The 20179-nt window shown below is 47.0% G+C and overlaps 1 protein-coding gene across 2 annotated transcripts in view; it reads left to right on the top strand.

The window, feature by feature from the left end:
* Nucleotides 1-20179, top strand: part of ANKS6 (ankyrin repeat and sterile alpha motif domain containing 6) — a 934279-nt gene that overhangs the window by 844223 nt on the left and 69877 nt on the right. The window lies entirely within an intron of this gene.

The raw sequence follows: 20179 nt of genomic DNA, 5'->3' as shown, positions 1-20179 counted from the left end.
AAATCTTCTAGATATACGGAAAGATAGGTCCTTTTGTTATTATCTGAATAAAACCTTGAGTTTGAAATGCCACCCCTTTCTCCTACTATGTCTTCTAACATAACACACTAAGCAGCGATCCTGAACTCCGGTGAGACAGTTGCTGATGATGTAGAGCTGGACTACATGGCACCCTGAGAGGCTGAGCCCCACAACAACAGGAGACCCCCGAGGGCACGATGGAAGTGGGTAGCAGTGACGATCACTGCACTCCAGTGGCAGCAAGACAATCACATAGCGAGCACAAAGAAACTACTCCTGAAAGAACCCTCTTTGAGTTGGAAGCAGCACCTGCAGGAGGATTGTTCTTGGGCCAAAAGCTGGAAACCAGCAGAATTCCCAGACGAAACTCGTAACAGCAATTGATGCACAGCATATGCCCTGGACAGAGCTGGTCAGCTGCCGCAATGGATCAGGAACACTTCCGAAGGCTCCATATGACCGGATCGGCATCCAAGAATCTGGACTAGTTGTTCCCACTAGCCGAAGGTTCGAAGAGCCAAGGTTCTTTATATTGGTCCAGATAGAGATGGCTTTACTGGGTCTTGGCTGTAGGCAATGCTGGAACTCAACAGCCATCCACAATTCTTCATAGTAGGCTCCAGCAACAAACTGAATAATGTCAGGAGTCTTCATTTTATCCTAGATTTGAGCCAGGGTCACACATTGACCTCAGTGGGAAGGGTCTACACCATTCAAACTAGCATGGGCGACCCAGTCTTGGAAAGCCTCTTGCCCCACGTCTGGCCAGCAACAGACGTCCCCCTGGCCCGAGTGTGATTTGGACAAGCCCGACCCGCTCTGGCATCCAGCCAGATGCACACAGTCACTTTTCCTGGAAAAGGGCTTTCCTTAAGTGGTATTTTCTGACGGCAGGAAGTACAAGATGACCAAAGAACAGTGTGCAAAACCTGTGGCACTGCCATTTTGAGTATATGGTACTAAAAAAAAAAAAAAAGCATTGTGGTCAAATGCAAACATGCACGTGTGAAAAACAAAAAAAAACAGAAGAAAATGTCTGTTGCCACAGCAAGTGTTCCACCTATTGTGAAAGTAAAAAACATGTATATTAAAAGGAAAAGGAATCCAAAGTAACCCAGCTATCTTTCACTATTAATGTGCGAAGCTTAAAAACAATAAGGAATTCCATCAAGCAAGACTGGATCCCCTTGCACTGGTAGCTTTAGGGTTTGACCAGTGCCCCATAAACCGATGGGTTGCGCAAGAAAAGTAAAGCAAAAAGGCTTTACTTACCTTCAAAGGTCAGGACAGGAATCGAACCATAGAAAAGAGCTGGGGGTTCAATTGATGTTAAAGGAGGGAATGCAGCAAAAAGAAAATGTTCCTAACAATTATCCCATATTAAGTCTCAATCTCCATAAAGCATGTATAAAAAAGTCTAATTTCTTCCAGTTATTAGACTAGTTCTTAGTACGCTGCCAGCCTGATATGCCAGTGTCCCAGGCAAACGCCTAACTACCAATTACTGTTGTATCAAAAAGTAAGACACCTAAGCCACAATGCCAACAAGTGTCTGGAGAATGCGAGATTGGTGCAGCGTCAGAGCAAGGAGAAGTTCTTCTGTCCAAGCTTCCCAAAAATAGATATAATTACTGCTATTTTAAAATCTCTTATGTGCAAATTCATCAATCTAGTGGTCAAAGGTTTTGATTTCATTACTGCAAATAATTTGATATATCAGTGAGTCACTGATGGCACAGAAAACAGAGTCTCAAAAATAATTAAAATATTTGTGGGCCTATGGCAGTCCCTGTTCCTCTCGCCTGCCCACAAACGACCTCCCTAGCCAGGTATCCATAGCTGCAGGTTAGTGCTAGAGATTGGTGAGCCCTATTGTCTAATATCTATCCTCACCTAGTGATATTTTTCCCTAAAGCCAGGCTCTCTATCCCTCGGGGACATGCTAACTTTCCTTACTCTCACCAAATGTTTAGTGTTCTCTTGGGAATTTAGGTAGTGTGCTTTCAGCCAATTCTACTCTAAGATTCACCTGATTCCACTCATGTTCACAGTCACCATTCCCTTGTACTCTACCTGCTTCTCCTTTTGCTCCTCGCCACCAACTTCCTGTCCCTCCGATGTTTCACTCCTCCTTTCTACTGCACTCCACCCTGTGGTGTTAACTGTTACTCCCTCCTACCACTCCACTTCTTACCCCTCCTAGCACCAACTACTACTACTCCTCTCCCATTACTACTTCTCTTCTACTGTTCCTCCTTCCACTACAACTCCTCTTCCTCCCTACTGCCAACCCTCCTACTGCCACTCCTCCACTACTACTACTTCTCCCACTACTACCACTCCTCTTGCCATTAATCCTCCTCCACCTACTACCGCACCTCCTCCCCCAACTGTCACTCCTGCCACTCCACTCTTTAACCACCCTCTTTTCACTATGTACCAGTCTTCTCACATTCATACCATACACTGCCTGTTCTATCCACATATCTCACAAACACACTACAGAATCCCCAACACTCCTAAGCTAATGCCTCATCTGCTCCAAAACATTTTGCTTCGCCACAATCCTTCCTCATGCTGGTCAGTTGGTCGCCGTCCACCTCCTCTGACTGTGCCCGATTCACCCACACTTCCTGTCCCAAACTTATATAATCCTCTCTTTCTGACGGTTGGTCAACTGTCCCTACCCGATCAACTTCCTTCCCCTCCCCGGCTTTTATGTACGGGGAAATGGCTTAAAAGTGGATTTTAGCCCTTCCCTCTTGCTCCGGATGGGTGTGCTGAAGATGGAGCCCTAACTTTGTTTTTAGGGTCTGTGTATGTTACCATCCTCCCCAGCAGGGGTTTATCGTCCACGCAGTTCACAAATTGGAAATCCAGGGTTATAGGTAATCTGCATCAATGAAGTTTTGTATATGTCAAAATGTAGATGTGATAATGTCATCCCTCATGATCCCCACATCTGGTTCACATCATTGACGAAATGTAGTTCCCAGAACTTCCTTTTATAACATGTGAGGGCAGCGAGCCGCTTGAAACAGAGTTGTTCGAGTTGCTAATTGATGTGCCTTCCTGAGGGTGGACGAGGTGGGATCCCACAGACAAGCTACACTCCGGAAGACATGTTTTTCCACAGCAACAGGGCAGACTACACCTAGTAGGACGGGGCAAGCTACATTAGGCAGTACTGGGCAGACTACATCAAGCATATCTAACTCCAGTCTGGAAAGCTTAGACATGAGAACGGTACAAACAATCATGTGTTAAAACTTTTTCTCAGTAGGAGTTATCCCTGGAGCAATTGTGCAAAAGAGAAGCCTTTACATATACTGTGTGTAGAATGTTAACATGTGAGTCTGCTGAGTGTCACGTTAGAAACATGGGGGAGACTAGAAGTGTAACATTGACTTGCAACATCTTCAAAACTTGTCCAACTGCTCAGTACGTTACCAAGAGAGAGAGTGCCTCTGCATACTCCAGGCCCAAGCAATTTCAAAATGCCGCTGAACGCCACACCAGCATTTACCTCTTCACCTGACCCAGTGGTGGACAGTCAGGAGAGACTCGCAGGTAAGCAATCACAAAACAGAGTTAATTAGAAACCCATAGATGGTTTGAAAACCAATCAAATCCCATAGTTGCAATTAACACGTGAACAACGTGTATGGATACAGAGAGGGAGACCTTCAAGTACTATATAGAGGATGCAAGAGGCCCAGTTAGAGAATTCCAAAGGACAAGCATGGGATCAAGAAAGCTTCCTTGATACAAAGGGACTATGAACTCACAGATGATCAGAGTTAGGAGAACCCAAAGTGTGTGTCTGGACCACCCTGATACAAAGGCAGATGATGCCAGAGAGGCCAACCAGTCAGATGTTCCCCATGTGAATCCCTTTGGAGAACCCGACCTGGGAAGAGAAACAACTTTTGCTAAAGAGGAAGGACTGGAACATGGCAGGAGGGTGTGAAACCTACTGGCTGCTTTACAAGTACCCTGGTAAGGGGAGAAATACCTCTCTGCTGCATTGTGTACGGAAGCTCTGGAAAGAGTCCTATAAAACCTACAGTGTGAAGAGAGACGTGTGAAGTTCAGGAGGTCCTGGAAGAGAAATATGAAACTGAAGGCCTGGAAAGAGACTCTAACACCAAGAGCTCAAGATGTAGGTGAAGACCTGCAATAGCGCCATAGCACTCAGGCCCGTGGAGAAGCCTGCTCCATCCAAGGTCTGCGAAGAACGGAACAAAGTAACCAGGAGTGAGTAGTGAGCCCTAAACCTGATGCAACAGAAGGTCTAGTAATGCCACGAAAGGGAAAGATCAGACATGCCACTATCTGGGAAAGCAAACATGTCATAAGGAAAAGCCCGACTGTAAATACCTGATTTTGGGACTGCGCTAAAGAACCCTTTGTTATATCTTTAGAATAGGGAAGGAGTTTACACGGTTAGATTTTGTATTATTTTGTCTTGGAGCCAGTTACCTGGAAGGCTAAGGACTTATAAAGAGAAGGATTATACTCTTATGTCCCGTCCCCTTTCCTCCATACTGTATGGGCATCCCTCGCTAGGGACGGGCGACGGAACCTTTTTCACCAGACAAATCATCTTCCCCTTTAAATTTAGATGCGCGTGGGAACGCGGCCCTGGGAGCATATGCTCCCCTGACTCCGCCCACTGGCGCCACTCCCCAGTCCTCTTTTCCGCAGCGACAGGGACGGACCGATTTCCCCATCGCTCCTCTGTTAGGCCTACGGCCTAGTAATTCCATGCGCTCTTCCCCGCAGAAGTACGTTTGTCTTCTTTGTATTTCTTTTTCAATTGTCGGGTACTGCTTTGTCCTCTGGCGCCATGCTCCTCCCCTGCGCATGTCGATGACGGTGGGGCATCAGCAGGTATCCAGCCTGTAAGGGTCCCTTCCCAATGTCTGACCCCCACACCCTCTGCCTCCTCTGCCTTGGCCCAGACCACGGCTGGGGCTGCTGTTCCGTGTGCGACGCTCTGACACTGCGCACCCCCAAGAACAGACTAGCCAGTTGGAGGGACCGCTTTGGAAGGTCACCTCCAGAGGATCTAAAAGCGTTTGTGAAGCAGAAGACCAGGCCCAAGGTAGTTGCACTGTTCTCCTCCGCACTGGCGACTCCTTTCCCAGGAAGCGCACTAGCAGGAGGGACCTGACTGGTCCTACAACCAGCACAGGGACCAAGGCTGCTCCAGCTACCGCCCACCAGGCTGAGGAGTCACAAGATCCTGCCGCTGATGCTGCTGAGGCACCGCAACATTCTATTACCGGGTCTCAAACTGAGGGGCTATGCCCCAACACCGGTCTGAGGCGACACCTGTACGCAGCACTACCGGCTCTACAGTTGAGGGCACTCCGTCTATCAGGCCCCGTCCTGAGGTGCAGGGTATGCCTCAACCTCCACCGCTCCACGTACTGGAGGAAGCCGGGCCCAGCGCAGCAAGTACCACGACGCAGGCATGTGGCATGCGGCCAGACAAAATGCCAGCTTGCCCAACACGATCACCCTCTGGCGACCAGGTAGGGGGAGCAAGTTTCCAGGTGGGACTGGTCAACACCTGTCACTTGGCCCACAGCAAACCCATCTACTTCGTAGGGCAGATGTATCTCGCCCCATACAGCGAGACAGGGCGCACCTATGTCTCAGCAACCTCAGGGCCCCGCACCTATGCCTATTCTATCGAGCAATCATCTGGCCTGTGAAAACGGGACCTCTGATGAGGTCCCCATAGATGGGTACCATCGTTGGGGATGTGATCAGGGACATGCTCCCTCCAGTACAGCGGCTAGCACCCGCGACCACGCCACCTTTAGGTCCAGCTCCTATGGATCCAGCGCAGCCCCAGGCGCCCATGCCAGTCCCTACGGCACGGGTTCCCATGCCTGTTCCAGTCACAGCAGCCCCGTCCATGCTGCTACAGTAGCCTCCGGTGCTGATAATCAGTATGCCACAGCTTCCTGCGACCAGCACTCCTCCGGCTGCACCGGACCAGCAAGACACAATCGTGGACGCAGATGAGGAGGAGGACCCCAACACTCCATTTTCAGCCAAAGCCTTACACGAACGGCTGGCGGGCCTGGCTGAGTATTTGGGGATCCCACAGCCACTGGTGGAACAACCAAAGGCAGGGGTATTCTCACGCTACGCTCCACGGCTAGAACCAGAATCCCACTGCAGAAGGACGTAGTGGCGCTGGCCAAAAATGGGTGGCTCGAAGCCATATTCTACCCAGTTTACCAATCAGTTTCTCAACGCTAAGTTCAGGCAAACAGAAGGGGGCCCCCTCTTACTGTTGGCGCACCCCCAGCCGCACTCATCGGTGATAGCGGCAGCGTCACTGTACTCTAAGCCTCAATAGTCCTTGGCTCCGTCAGCCTCAGCTCTCTTGGGTAACAAGGAGAAGATCCTGGAGGTGGTTGGAAAGAAAATCTATTCCAATGCGACTCTCCATATGCGGCAGTCCAATGCAGATGCCATGCTGGCGGCGGTCAACCAGAGGCTATGGGGGGAGATCGCTGACTTCCTACCTGATATCCCTGTGCAAAGCCAGGCTTGCTTCAAGGCTGGGCTGGCTGAAGCCAAAAGAGTGGCACAGGACATAATGGAGTCCAACGTGGCTCACATCGATACCTCAGGTCGTGCCTTCTGTATTACTCCCGACATGAGAAGGACGGCTTGGCTAAGGGCGACTAAGTTCATCCCGGATGTCCAAGAATGTATACTGGACCTTCTGTTTGAGGGGGCGATCTGTTCCATTCAACAATGAACGAGGAATTGAAAAGAAAAAAATTGCTCACAGATTGCGAAGTCTTTATCGATCCTCACCAAGTCCACCCCTAAGGCAAATATAGCCAAGCGCAACAGCGCTCAGACATGGGTCGATTCTTAGAAGGTTTCAGGGGGTTCCAAGAGCAGCGGTCCAAACAACCGAACAGATCCCCGAGCCAACACAGGCGCAAGCAGCACAAGGCAGCTTGGAAAGGCTTTTTCCAGTCCCCCTCCTCAGCCCCAGCCTTAGAGGGCAAATAATTGTGACACATCCATCCGGATCCATGAGTCTCCGGTGGGAGGAAGGCCTACCCTTCCCTCTTACCGCTGGTCGACAATGTTCACGACCCAGGGATCCTCTCCGTAGTATTCACGGGCATCCGGCTCCATATCCCTCCTTCTCCTGTGTGCACTTGCAGCATTGTTTTTTTCTGCCCTTGCTAAAATCAAACTTGCCAGCATACTTGCTATTACAATTCTTAAAATCACTTCTTGCTGGTTTCACAACTTTTACTTACTACCTTTTTCACAAACGGCGTTTGATGTTGAGTACATCCTGCATTAACGTCCTGCACATCCTACCTAGTCCTCAGTGCCCCCCTCAGACCCTCTGCCCCCACCCCCTGTGTTTTCTTCCACCCCCCATGTGCCTCAGTACATCAGCCTGTTAAGTGTCCTCCTCACCATTGCAGCTAGCTATGTCACTACCTCTACTATTTTCTCTAACTGCTGCTCTATTTCCTATCCCTCTCCTTTCACTAAACATGTCGGTAAGAAACTTAAGAAGGACATGCTGGGCTCAAACCCAGGCCTTCCTATTGCAGACGCCTATGTCACGGTTTCAGCCAGAGAGACTCTCACAGACATCCTCTTTGTCATTACCTCACCCAACCGATGGACCCGGTACATGGTCGCCTTTCTCTCTCCTATCGCCTCTTCTTCCATTAATGGTGGCACCTCCTGGGAGGTGCTCCTTGACCTCTTCGGTATTTCCATGGTCATCATTAATGTCTATCTGAATGAAACCATCATGGTTCAGGATCCTCAACCCAACCTTCTTCTCTTTGACAGGCTCCTATCTTGCCTCTCAAACCTTACCTCTCCCCCTGAACAGGCTCCCTTGCCTGCTGTGCTTTCCTCCTCCTCTGCACAGGCTCCCTTGCCTGATGTGCCTTCCTCCTCCTCTGCAATGGCTCCCTTTGCCTTCTGTGCCTTCCTCCTCCTCTGCACAGGCTCCCTTGCCTGCTGTGCCTTCCTCCTCCTCTGCACAGGCTCCCTTGCCCGCTGTGCCTTCCTCCTCCTCTGCACAGGCACTGTCCCGGCTCCTTGTCGACCTTGGCTCCTCCGCCATCCTCCACTATCCCTGACTCTCTTGCCACCTTCGGCGGGTTGCGAGGGTCCACCGTCCCCTGCGCCCCCCTGCGGAAGACCTTCAACTATGGCAAGCTGCTCCATATTGCCACTCTTGACTCTCGCTCTGACATCTGCAACTTCCTTGAACGCATGGATCTTGATGCTCGCCATCATGGAGACATAGTTAAAGGACAGCTCTGTCACAAGCTTTGGCACGCTCCTCCCTGAAGGACACAAGATCCTCTATGTGCCCAGGCACAAAGGGTCAGGACGGTGAGTGGCGTTGATCTTCCCAGAATGGAAACCTGTGTTCATCATCCCCACTCAGGCCTACTCCTCCTTCGAATGCCTGGTCTGCAGGCTCTCACTCTCTCCTAAATCTTCTCTCCTTATGGCCACCTTCTATCGGCCACCAGGACAGTCCAATCTCTTCCTCTCAGAATGGGCGGACCTGGACTCCGCTCTACTCTCCTCCTCTCAACTCCTACTTTTGGGTGGCCTCAACATCTGGACTCTCCTGACTCCTCAGGACCGTTCCGCAACCTATGCAATTCCCTCTCCCTCTCTTACCTTCTGGCTTCATGCACACAGCGTGCCACACTTTGGATGCTCTCATCTCTACCGACATCCCTCTCTCTATCCCTATCACTACCTTTCTCTCTTGGATGGACCACTCTCTTCTCTCTTCACACTTGAAGCTCTCTTCTCCTCTTGCATCGGCACACCCGGCACGTCCACTTGGATTCAAAGTCACCAGACCCATGAAGAGAGTGACAGCGGGTGCCTTTGCCACCACTTACTCTCCACCTCTGACACCTGCGGCTGACTCCCACCCTAACACAGCCCTCGATAACTTCAATCTCTCTATTTCCAACACCCTTGATACTCTTGCCCCTGTCATGAGGGTCCGACTGTGGCCTTCAAAAAAGTGCAACTCTTGGTACGACTCTGATCTGGGTGAGTGGAAATGGAATGTGTCAGGCAGACCCTCTAACAAACTAGCCTCCCGCCTCCTTCAAAGGCAATATGGACTCTGCACCCACACCAAGAAAAGAGTCTTTATTCAAGCCTGCATTTCAGCTGCATCAAACATAGCCAAACTTTTCAAAGTCTGTAAGGAACTGGCCAATCCTGCAGCAGCCTCCTCTTCTGTCACACCCAGCCAGGGCCTTTCTCGGCCCTGACTGCACACTTTGCTGCAAAAACCCAAGACCTCCTTTCCTCTCACTTCCACACCACATCATACACCAACACCTCTTGAGCCTCCCTTGGCCCCTCCACCAGTTCTCCTATCCTCTCTTCTCTCACTCCCATCACACCTGATGAGGTCGCCAGACAATTCCGGTCTATGAAGACCTCATCCAAACAGGTGGACCCCTGCCCTTCCAAAACCATTAAGGACAACATTGACACTCTCGCTCCAGCCTTGGCTGATCTCTGCAATCTGTCTTTTGCCAATGGAATTTTCCCAATGTCTCTTAAGCACTCCCTTGCGCACCCTCTGCTTAAGAAACCCTGAGCCGACCTCTCCATTCTGGCAAACTATCCCCCCATCTCTATCACCCCTTTCCTGGGCAAACTCCTGGAGAGGCTGACTATCTCTCAGCTCACCCTCCACACTGAATCTGCTGGTTGCCTCCACCACCATCAGTCTGGCTTTAGAGCATCCAGAGGCACGAAAACTGCTCTTCTCAACACCTGTGAAGACCTGCTCTCAATCTTGACACTAACACTCCTCATTCTTCTTGACCTAGCCTCTGCCTTTGACACAGTAAACCACAGCATCCTGATTGCACGTCTCAATGACACGCTGGGAATCACAGGTCAGGCTCTGGCGTGGTTAACCGCCTTCCTTTCCGACCGCCCATCCCAGGTGGAAAGTGGGTCTTTTATTTCTACTATCACTCTTTCAACCTGCGCCGTTCCCCAGGGTTCTAACCTAACCCCCTGGTTCTTCAATGTCTACATGGCTGCCTTGACACGTGTGATTGCCACTTTCATCTCGAATGTCCAGTGTTATGCAGACGAATGTCCAGTGTTATGCAGATGACACGCAGCTCTCCTTCAGGCTACCCTCGGCCACCTCCTCTACCTCGCTCATATCTGACTGTCCGCAATTCAGTCATGGCGTGCTGCAAACAACCTCTGCCTCAACGCCAGTAAGACTGAGATTGTTCACATTGGGACTCCTGCTTTCCCACTCTCACTCTGGCCGACCTCCCTTGGCCCTGCAAGGCAAAAAACCTTGGGTCATCTTCGACTCTACTCTCTCCTTCTCCACTCACATTTCGGACATCTTTAAAAATTCCAACTACCAGCTGCACGTCCTCAGAGGTACTCTTCCTTTTCTCACCTTCCACCAGCGGCTCCCTGTCTCCAGAGCCCTGTTCTCTCAAGGCTGGACTACTGCAACAACCTCTTTCTCAACCTCTCTGCCTCTGCTTTGCGCCCTCTTCAACTCATCCAGAACAGAACTGCAAGACTTATCGTTGGCCTCAAGCCCAGGGACCGCATCTCTCCGGTGCGGAAATCCCTCCACTGGCTCTCTGTGGCTGCAAAGATCAAGTTCAAGACTCACTGCATTGTCCTCAAAGCTTTCTTTTCTTTCATTTTATTCAGATGCTCAGATCAACTTGTTTCTTATTTTGCTATCCATGTCCAGATAAATTTGATCAATTTGAGATTGGATTTAGTCTCTAGTATTACAAAACAAGTGGGCATTTTAATTTGGTGAGAGAATGAAAAAACGAATCTTTTTGCAGTGCACCGCTTGCATTACAGAATCTGAAAGGCCTTTAACAGGTTTAAGATCATTGTTTTGTACTTCCTAGATGCTCTATATATTTCCTTATTTACAGTTTTATATCGTGTTCTGCGAGATCTATCTAACCTTTGCTTTGTGAACTTAGTTTGAGCCAATTCTTCAGGAACCTCTTTTTGTTTTCTGCTTCTTTGATATTTCTTGTGCTGCATTCTCCCAGAGTGATTAGTTTTTCTGACAGGTAGGGTTCTGATCTGTAAGGCTTTGCTTTTCAAATAATTCAGCTGTTGAATGTGATGCAGACTTGGAAGGGAAGCAAATGCAGATCTGTCGCGGTCAACCTAATGTGATTGTGTCTTCTAAGACCTGCGATTACCATGCTGCTACAGGATGGACACTCTTTGGGGATGCCAGAGTTGTATTGGAGATGCCTGCCAGTCTACTGCTCGAGTCATCTAGGTGGGATTGTCACTTTAAAGTCTGAAAACTGCAGTGGGGTTATATTTTATTTCAACAAAAGGAAAGACATTGGGGTTTGTTTAACGGCCATGAGATTCATCCCCATCGGACAACATGCGTATGCTTCTAAACTAAAGGAATCCCATTGGCCTACATGTTGTGGTTTCCGTGGGTCGACAAGATTTCGTGTCTTAGTCCACTACTGAATATAGGACTATGTAGATATATCAAAAACACACTTTTAAAATGTCACAATTTTATTTAATCAAAAACAGATTGTTTAAAATCACGTAAAAACTTTTGGAAGAACAGAAAACATCAATTCATTACAGTGCAAGAAATGCCTTATAAAGTGCAATTCAAACTTCCATTTACATCAATTAAAAAAGATCACACAAATCATTGATCTTCCTATACAACCTAATTTCAATCAAAGAAAAAACTCTTTAATACTGCTGTCGGGTATACAAAAGCGAACACCTAATATTAAAGATTACTCCCTAAATTCTTTTCTTTAACTTATTGGGTAAATCCTGCTGGCTATGCCAACTAGGTTCTAAGTTGCAACAATGCTTAAACACACAACACTGTTTGCACTACAGTGTAACCAAACCCAACATGTTTCGTTCTGTCTTTACAACTGTAATTTTTGCGAGAACTTCATCAGGGGAACTCGGGTAGTAAAACTTGAATCTGCTCTTCTTATCCTGAGCAATTCATGGACAAAAGATCTTCTTGACCACTAGGAGGGACAACACTAAAATACAGCCGTTCATCACGCTGTACTATTATTTTACAAAAACCATGTCTGAAAGGAGTGTCAATCTCCAAATAGCGGCTCACCGGAAGAATGATGTCCATTTGGCCATTCACCGGAAGGGTAGATGTGCCTTCTCTGTAGACTACCATCTGTTAACATAACACAATTATTCAGTCGACTAGTCAGAAAAAAATGATAAAGGCAATCGGAGCATTTGATTGTAAAAGTGTGATGCAAACATTTTTATTTCCATAGTACATATGTTAGCCTCTTTTACGGTCTGTGATTTATAAATTCTTATTACTCTTCCTTCCCACACAATAGGTAGACACACCAAACTGTACCCTGAATTTGTCTCACTACTGTGTGATGAAATCATTACGTAACGTCATCAAATATAAAACCAATGCTACCTAATTCCCGATTAGGGGCGAATAAACAAAGACTTGCATGGTTCTGAAAAGTGAATCCACGTTATGACGAGCTTAGAACCCGCTTTTCTGTGTATCTTTTTGTGACTTCTCGTCGTCGGTACTAGTTAGATATTACACTACTTCTGCGGTGCTCTAAAATTTGCAGTTTATCTACAGAGAAAGGAAACGGTATCAGACTAATATACGCCTAATGTTTCCACAGTGCCAAATGCACTCTCGACCCATATAACAGTAGCTTGTTACGGTCTAGAACATCATGCAGCATAGTTTTGTCTTTATGCCATGTGGGCCTTAGAGGACATGTCATTATCAATGTACTTATTTATTGAGCATTTGATAGGCGCTTCTACAAATGAATAGTGTTTCAAAGCACCACCAGGATGATAAATGGGAAGTGAACAGGGGAAAATAACAATATAAAAACAGTAAAATACAGTCATTGTCCTACTAGGCCTTGCGGCATTCGGGCCTTCAAGTGCAGTGGAGGGAGGGGCAGAGGAGTGGCAAGTGCTGGTGGAGGGCCCGGGAGGGAAGTGATGATGAAACTTCAGTATTTTACCATGGTGGAGGACATGAGCTTGAAGCCATCTAGCTGCATCTGGAAGATCGTTCTTGGACTTGTGGTTGGTTGGTGACTGCAAGTGATGAAAATGTATTCTGTTTTAATGGGCTTGAGCAACAGTTAAGTACTTTCTAAAAATATTTATTTTTATTAAATAGAGCACAGCATACATTCACAGAAACTGAGATAGTAAATGTAGAATCAAGCACATCAAGATTATCAACATGCATTGATGCGGACTGAAAATGATAGGCTCGCTGACTTAGTCCATCACCCCTCCACAAACTTCATCAACATAATGCAGTATTCAGATAGTGGTGATGCACAGCCACTCTGCACTGTCTGTCTCCTTGGGCTAGGTGAGAGCCCTGTTGATTCAGTATCTATTGGTTCTCCATCTCTGACTGCAGTCACCAGATAGTTCCTGTATGGTGCCCATATGTCCCTAGATTTCACAGCTGAGGCCAGTGTTGCAATGTATAGTTCTTCCATATCAAGACAATATGCTATATCATAGAGCCATGTTTAACAGTCGGAAGAGGACCTTTCCATCAGGTCTTCGCCACTAAGTTGCATGCAAAATGATTAACTAAGCAGCCAGTCTGTGAGCATAGAAGTAGATCTGCTCATTTTAACCCAATTGTCCAAATAATGATGTGATTTGTATACTTTGGTCACAAAACTTCCTTGTGTTATTGAAAATGTCAACCCAAAATAAAAACTTAGAATTACCGGCCACTCCCATGTCAAGTGATAAGCATGGCATTGTGCTGTTCACATTCATGTGATACCTCTGGGAAGAATTTGTGCAGTTTTACTGGTGTACAATACATCTGATGTAACAATTTAAAATGCATTCATTTAAATCTGGCATTAAATCCCACTGTCCATCTGTTATTTATGTTGGAGCATATTTCGTATGAATGCCATTATCATGTATAACCGTCCCTCTGATGACCTTCTTACACATGGTAGAGACCATGTTCCTCTCCCCTTGCATTATAATAGTGTCATGTAGTAACTGAAAGTTCTGGGGTGTGCTGGGAAAGATGAAAACAAATCTCTGAAAGCATTCTGCAGTCTAAAATAAAGGAAGATTTCCAATTGTGATGTGCACCCTTTTGGCTTGTACTTCTAAAGTCAATCGGAAAACAGATTTCCAAAGTTGCATATATTTAATGTAGACATGGCACTCGTGAATAGACTCTGAGGATACCACTAACCCAGGCACACGAGTCAATGTGAATTGTGTAGTAAACCTCTCATTCATCTGACTGGGTAGCCAATCCTAGCCCAGGCTTGATGGGTACAGTTAACCACATTGAGGCCACACACCATGTCCCCAAGCACAACCAATTTCTCAGCAATGCCAAGGCTGCTATCGCCCTCTCTATCGGAGCATGTGGTTGGTCCAGAATTGTAGAGAACCAAAATGACAGAAAATGCCCCTGTACTACGAGATAATAATTTCCAAAATCTAGCGTTGCAAGACCACTATTTCTTGTAGCACTCCAAGCTTAGATCAACCTATCCTGGCTGGTTTTGCATCCCAGATTAGATCCAAAAGAATACTTATTAGGGAAGATTTTCTTTTTGCATCTTTCCCTCCATCGAGTCTATGGGATCCCCCATTCTTACTAGGAGAATAGTCTCTGGTATTGAGCGTGGTATAAAAAATGTAATTAATGAGTTTAGTAAGGGTCAACAGGCCTGCTCCGAAATTGGGGGGTGAATCCCCTGGGAAGCACTGAATCTATTGGGAAGGTGGGTTACTCTATAGTGAACGCATAGATTCCACAGGAGTAGACCATAGTAGGTTGATGGTCCCTCAACATGTGAGACCCTTCCTCTTACAGTTGGTACATGAAGTCCCCCTTGCAGGTCATTTAGGCGCCAAGCGGACTAAGGAGAAGTTATCCATGTATTTCTACTGGCCCAAGATGGGTCCAAATAGAAAGCCACTGTGAGAGTTGCACAACTTGTCAGTTGTCTTGCAAAAGTGGAACAAAGATTCTGCCTCCACTGGTACACAACTGCCAGTAGTGGGTACACCATTTGAGAGGGTAGGGATTGATGTGGTTGGTCTCCTTGATCCTCCTACATACCCAGGCAGCAAGTTTATCTTAGTAGTTGATCATCCCACTAACAACTGTGACTGCCAAGTCATTTGCAAAAGTATCACTAGGTGTGTTTAGTAGGGTTGGCTTACCTAAATAAATTGTGTCTGATGAGGCAGCAACTTCATGTCTTAAGTATTTGCAGGCCATGTGGGAGGAGTGTGTGATGTCCTATGAATGTTCATCCGCCTACCATCCACAAATTGTCTAGAAGAGCGATTCGACAGAGCACTCAATAGCATGATTGGAGCCCTTAACGGAATAGTTCATTCAGAAATATTATTGGCCAATAATAAAACAAATATCTAAAATACATATTTTTTTTAAATCCCTATGGAAAGTTTCGAGCAAATGAAGCTCAAACTTTAAAATTGCAAACACTAGGGGGCCTCCATTTTGTGATTGCAGGCAGCCTCCTCAGCTCTGCCCTTGCTGCACTAAACATGCAGCAAAAGCCCCCTACTGGGAGCATTTGCTTACTCCAGCCTGAGCAGAGCGGGGGAGGCTGCCTTAACTTTCATTTTACGTTTTCTGTGCTCCCCAAGCCGAGGGAAGCACAGAAAACGTAAAATGAAGGCAAAAAGCCCAGGCGCATCAATTAAAAATATAATGTTGTATTTGTGATTGCCGTGGTTGGAAAACCACGGCAATCACAAATACAACAACGTTGTTATTCTGACAGCGGCAGCTTTTGTGTGGAGTCTCCTGGGCTCCCCCTACCCTGAGGGAGTCCAGTAGACTCCCAGCGAAAGCTTCCGCATTCAAAATAACGTTTTTGGATTTGTAAATACTGCAGCATTTACAAATCCAAAAACGTTGTATTTTTCACTGCGGCAGCTTTCGCTGGGAGTCTCCTGCACTCCCCCAGCGTTGGGGGAGTCCAGGAGACTCCACGCGGGAGGCTGCCGCAATGAGAAGCACTGCGGCATTTCTAAACACCCACATTGTGTTTCTGCCTACTCGTGCTCCACCCGGGGAGCCCGAGAGTCCCAAAGTGAAAGCTGCTGTAGGCAGAAACACTGTGGCATTTCTAAATACCCGCGTTGTGTTTCTGCCTGCAGCGGCTTTCACTTTGGAGCTCTCGGGCTCCCCTCGGAGGAGCCTGAGGAAAAACTGCAGTGTTTTTGAAACACAACGTTGTATTTGTTTGCGGTAGCTACCGCAAACATTGATACGTTTTAAAAGCTGCAGTTTTATTTCTAAGTTTTCCGGGCTCCTCCAGCCCGGAAAACGTAGAAAGTAAAATGCAGCTAGTGCTTCTTTTTAAAAAGAAATAGCACAAATGCAGCTTTCCTGCCTGTAGTCTCTGGTCCCTATCCTCTGAGACCGGCACCAATTAAGCAAAAGCCACCCAGTGGTAGCTTTTGTTTACTACAGCTGGCTGGCTTTTGCTTCATTAGTGCCGCAAAGGCAAGCACAGGCGGCATCCATTTCACAAAATGGATGCCCCCTAGTGCTTGCAATTTTAAAGTTTGAGCTTCATTTGCTCGAAACTTTACCTAGGGACTTAAAAAATATATATATTTTAGATATGTGTTTTATTATTGGCCATCTTTTTGGCCAATAATATTTCTGAACGAACTATTCCTTTAAGGAGCCCCAAAGAAGGAAGCAAGAACTTCTGATGCCATGCTTACTCTTTGCATACATAGAGGTACCTCAAGAGGGGGGTTGGCTTTAACCCCTTTGAACTTCTGTTCGGCCACCCTGTCAGGGCACCCCTAGATATAATCAAGGAAGGATGGGAGTCTTCCACTGTCCTATCGCCACCAATGGGGTAAAGTATGTGCTTGGTTTAAGGAAGAGGATGGCCCTTCTGATGGTATAAGTCATTGACAAGCTGCAGGCTGGACAAGCATTGTTGAAACATTGGTATGAGCAGAAAACTCCACTTGTTCTTGTTTCCCCAGGCTGAGAAATCATGATCAGGAACCCTATAAGGCCTAGAGCTTTACAGGACATATGGTCTGCTCCTTACTGGATAGTTGACAGACTGGGTAAGGTTACCTATTTAGTGGACCTTTGAAGACCTAATCAAATTCCCAAAGTGTTTCACATGAATAGACTGAAGGATTTCGTTCCTATGATTGAAATGGGAGACCTGATCCTGGCTTTAGATAGGGAAGAAGAGTAATCTGAACCTCTCCCTGATCTGTTCCAGGGCAGTCCTTCAGACAGCTCCATTGAGGGTGTCAAATTGAACCCTCAACTGATACTGAAACAGGGTGAGGTGAACATTTTGCTGAGACAATTCCCCCCCCCCCCCACCCCACTGTTGTTCCCAACTCAAGGCCTGACACCTTGGTGTCAGCATGACATTAACACTTGAGATAGTGGGCCTACCAAAAGTAGGAGTCACAGGATGTCAGATAAAATCAGATCACACGTCAAGTCTGAGTTCAACAAGATGTTAGCTCTATGGATGATGGAACCCTCTAACAGTCCTTGGTCTAGTCGAGTGGTATTGGTACCAAAAGCATAATCTAAAGATGGGGTGTTTTGCATGAACTATAGAGCTCTAAATACAGTCACCAAGACAGAGGCTCACCCCTTCCACAGACTAATGAGTTGGTGGACAATCTTGTTGCAGTAAAGTATCTCATTACCTGTCGGGTCCCTTTAGTCTTGCACGGAGGTAGCACGAACACCTGCCTCCCCGTAGGGTCTTGGCACTTGGAATTAACAGAACTGCAGACCACCACGACCCGCTGGGGAAAGAAGGTTAGGGTCTGCTGGATTGGATAGGTAGGGGGTTGTAGGGTAAACAGGTAGAGGGTTAGGTAGAGGTTGTGGATGGGTAGGGGGGATGTGGGTAAGGTACTCTTTGCTGTCCCTCCTGGGATTTATGGTCTCTGCTGACTCTCACATGCATTCATTCATTCTCTTATATAAAAGCAGGTTGTATGCCAGAAACCTGATTGCATCTGTAACATTACTTCATGTTAACCATAAGCAGGTTGAATGCCAGAAGTCTGATCCTGCCTACTTGCCTCTAAACATTACTTAATGTATGCACATAGACATTGCTCAGTATGCATGTGCCATTACTTGCAACACCTGATTGGCATTCACTAACAATCACAATAAACATTACATCAAGGTTTTGCACTTAGCTTCGGTTGTTTAGTGAAGCTGTGCAGCTTGCCCCTTTGTACTGAGTCCAACGTTCATGTTGGTGCAGTGACTTCGCTATAGAACAAGCCAAAGAACAATGTGAGTTTGCGATGTGGAAGAGGATTCATGCACGACTAGTACGCTGCTGTTCATAGATTCAAACACTGATTTAGAACGTTCGCTGATCGAGAGTTTGGATGAGAAATCTCTGACTCGATTGCAAGTTACGCGGCTTCAGTTTGTGTTGCCATGAAACTGTAAATTCCAGAGTTGGCTCCGATCACGTTGTGACCCCAACTCAAGGTTTGTTGGCGCAGTTTGTGTTACTCGTTTCAAATACCCTTAACAATGAGCACGGTTCCACATATTCCTTTCTTATTGTCATACACTTGCATCACCAATCTGTGATTGTGTGCCCAATCAAAGAGTACTTATCTTTCGTGCTGCGTGGGGCCTGCAGTAGTTGGCACAGGCGGGGGAACGGCCCCGCGTAAGGCGGCCTGCAGGAACTCCCATGTTGCACGTCAGCTCTATCTCCGGCGGTCTGTAGCACAAGCGGGAAGCCTTGTGCCGGGCGCGCGCATGCGCGTTATGCTGAGTGTTTTCTCAGCAGTCCTGGGAGGCCAGTGGGCACGCAGGCCTTCTTGGAAGTGTAGTTTCCTGGCTTTGTTCGCGCTTTTCTGTGTCTGTCTCCCTCGCCAGGCTTTACATCTGCAAATAGGACACAGAAGCCACCTATAATATGGAACTGTCAGTCTCTGAACCCCCTTCCATAGTTTTTCTTGTTGGTTTCTCCCTCCCTGGCACGCCTGACCCATATTACAAGTGCTTGCCACCTGTTTGCCTCTGGCCCCCCTGACAGTATCTTTGATCTCACTGTAGAGTATTGGCAAATATCCCAGACAGAAAGTGCCATGGAGAAGATAGCAGTCAGCACCTGAGGGACTTTACAAGTTCATGGTAATGCCCTTTGGCTTAAAGAATGCATCTTCCACTTTACAAAAGGTCGGTCAACCATGTCCTGAAGGGGTTAGATGAATTCTGCATGGCATAGCTTGGTGGTATTGCAGTCTTCACCCTACTTGGTTCTGCGCACAACCAATATAGGGGACAGCAATGTGGTGGTGAATACTAATATTCAAATTTATTAAAGCTCTCATTATCAGTGTTACTTGAGGAATCGGAGACACCCCGTATATATGAATGTTATTACTCCTTGATCTACATTCCAGATCCTCATTGTTGACTTCAATAGCCCTCAGGGTTTGAGCTATCCGCACAATTGTTCCTTTAGAGGACATAGGGAGAACCTCAACCGCTGAGTCTTTGTGAGGAATTCGACCATCCGAACGGTGGGTGTGTGCTTGCCTGTTTAAAAAAAAAAAAAATGTTTTAAATGAAATTGAATGATGGTAGATCAATCTCAGGAAAATGCGTGAGGCTAAACCACACACATTTTCCTGTGCTCACTGCACAACATTCACATAGACATGTGTCAGCCCCTTTTCATTTAGTTGGGATATGACAGCAAGGAGTACACCATGTCATCTCAGAAGGGGATGGACCAAACCTTCCCCCTGCCATGGCCAGCCTAATTAACTAACAATGGCTCCATGGATCTGTCCTGTTGAGCCCTGTATCTGGTGGCAGCATTCACATACTAATCAGAGTTTAATTCAAACCGGCACCACAAGGGGCCTGGCTGCAGAGGCTTACAAAGGAGACGAGAAAACACTTTCATATGCACTGTGTCAACCTGAGGCCAACTCCCGCCCTCACTATCGATAGGCAGTGAAAAGTCATGTCTGG

The sequence above is a fragment of the Ambystoma mexicanum genome, chromosome 5q (assembly GCF_040938575.1).
Source record: "Ambystoma mexicanum isolate Mex_15411 chromosome 5q, UKY_AmexF1_1, whole genome shotgun sequence".
Taxonomy (NCBI): Eukaryota; Metazoa; Chordata; class Amphibia; order Caudata; family Ambystomatidae; genus Ambystoma; species Ambystoma mexicanum.
Note: the sequence above shows the minus strand (reverse complement) of the source record. Positions and strands in the feature narration are given on the sequence as shown.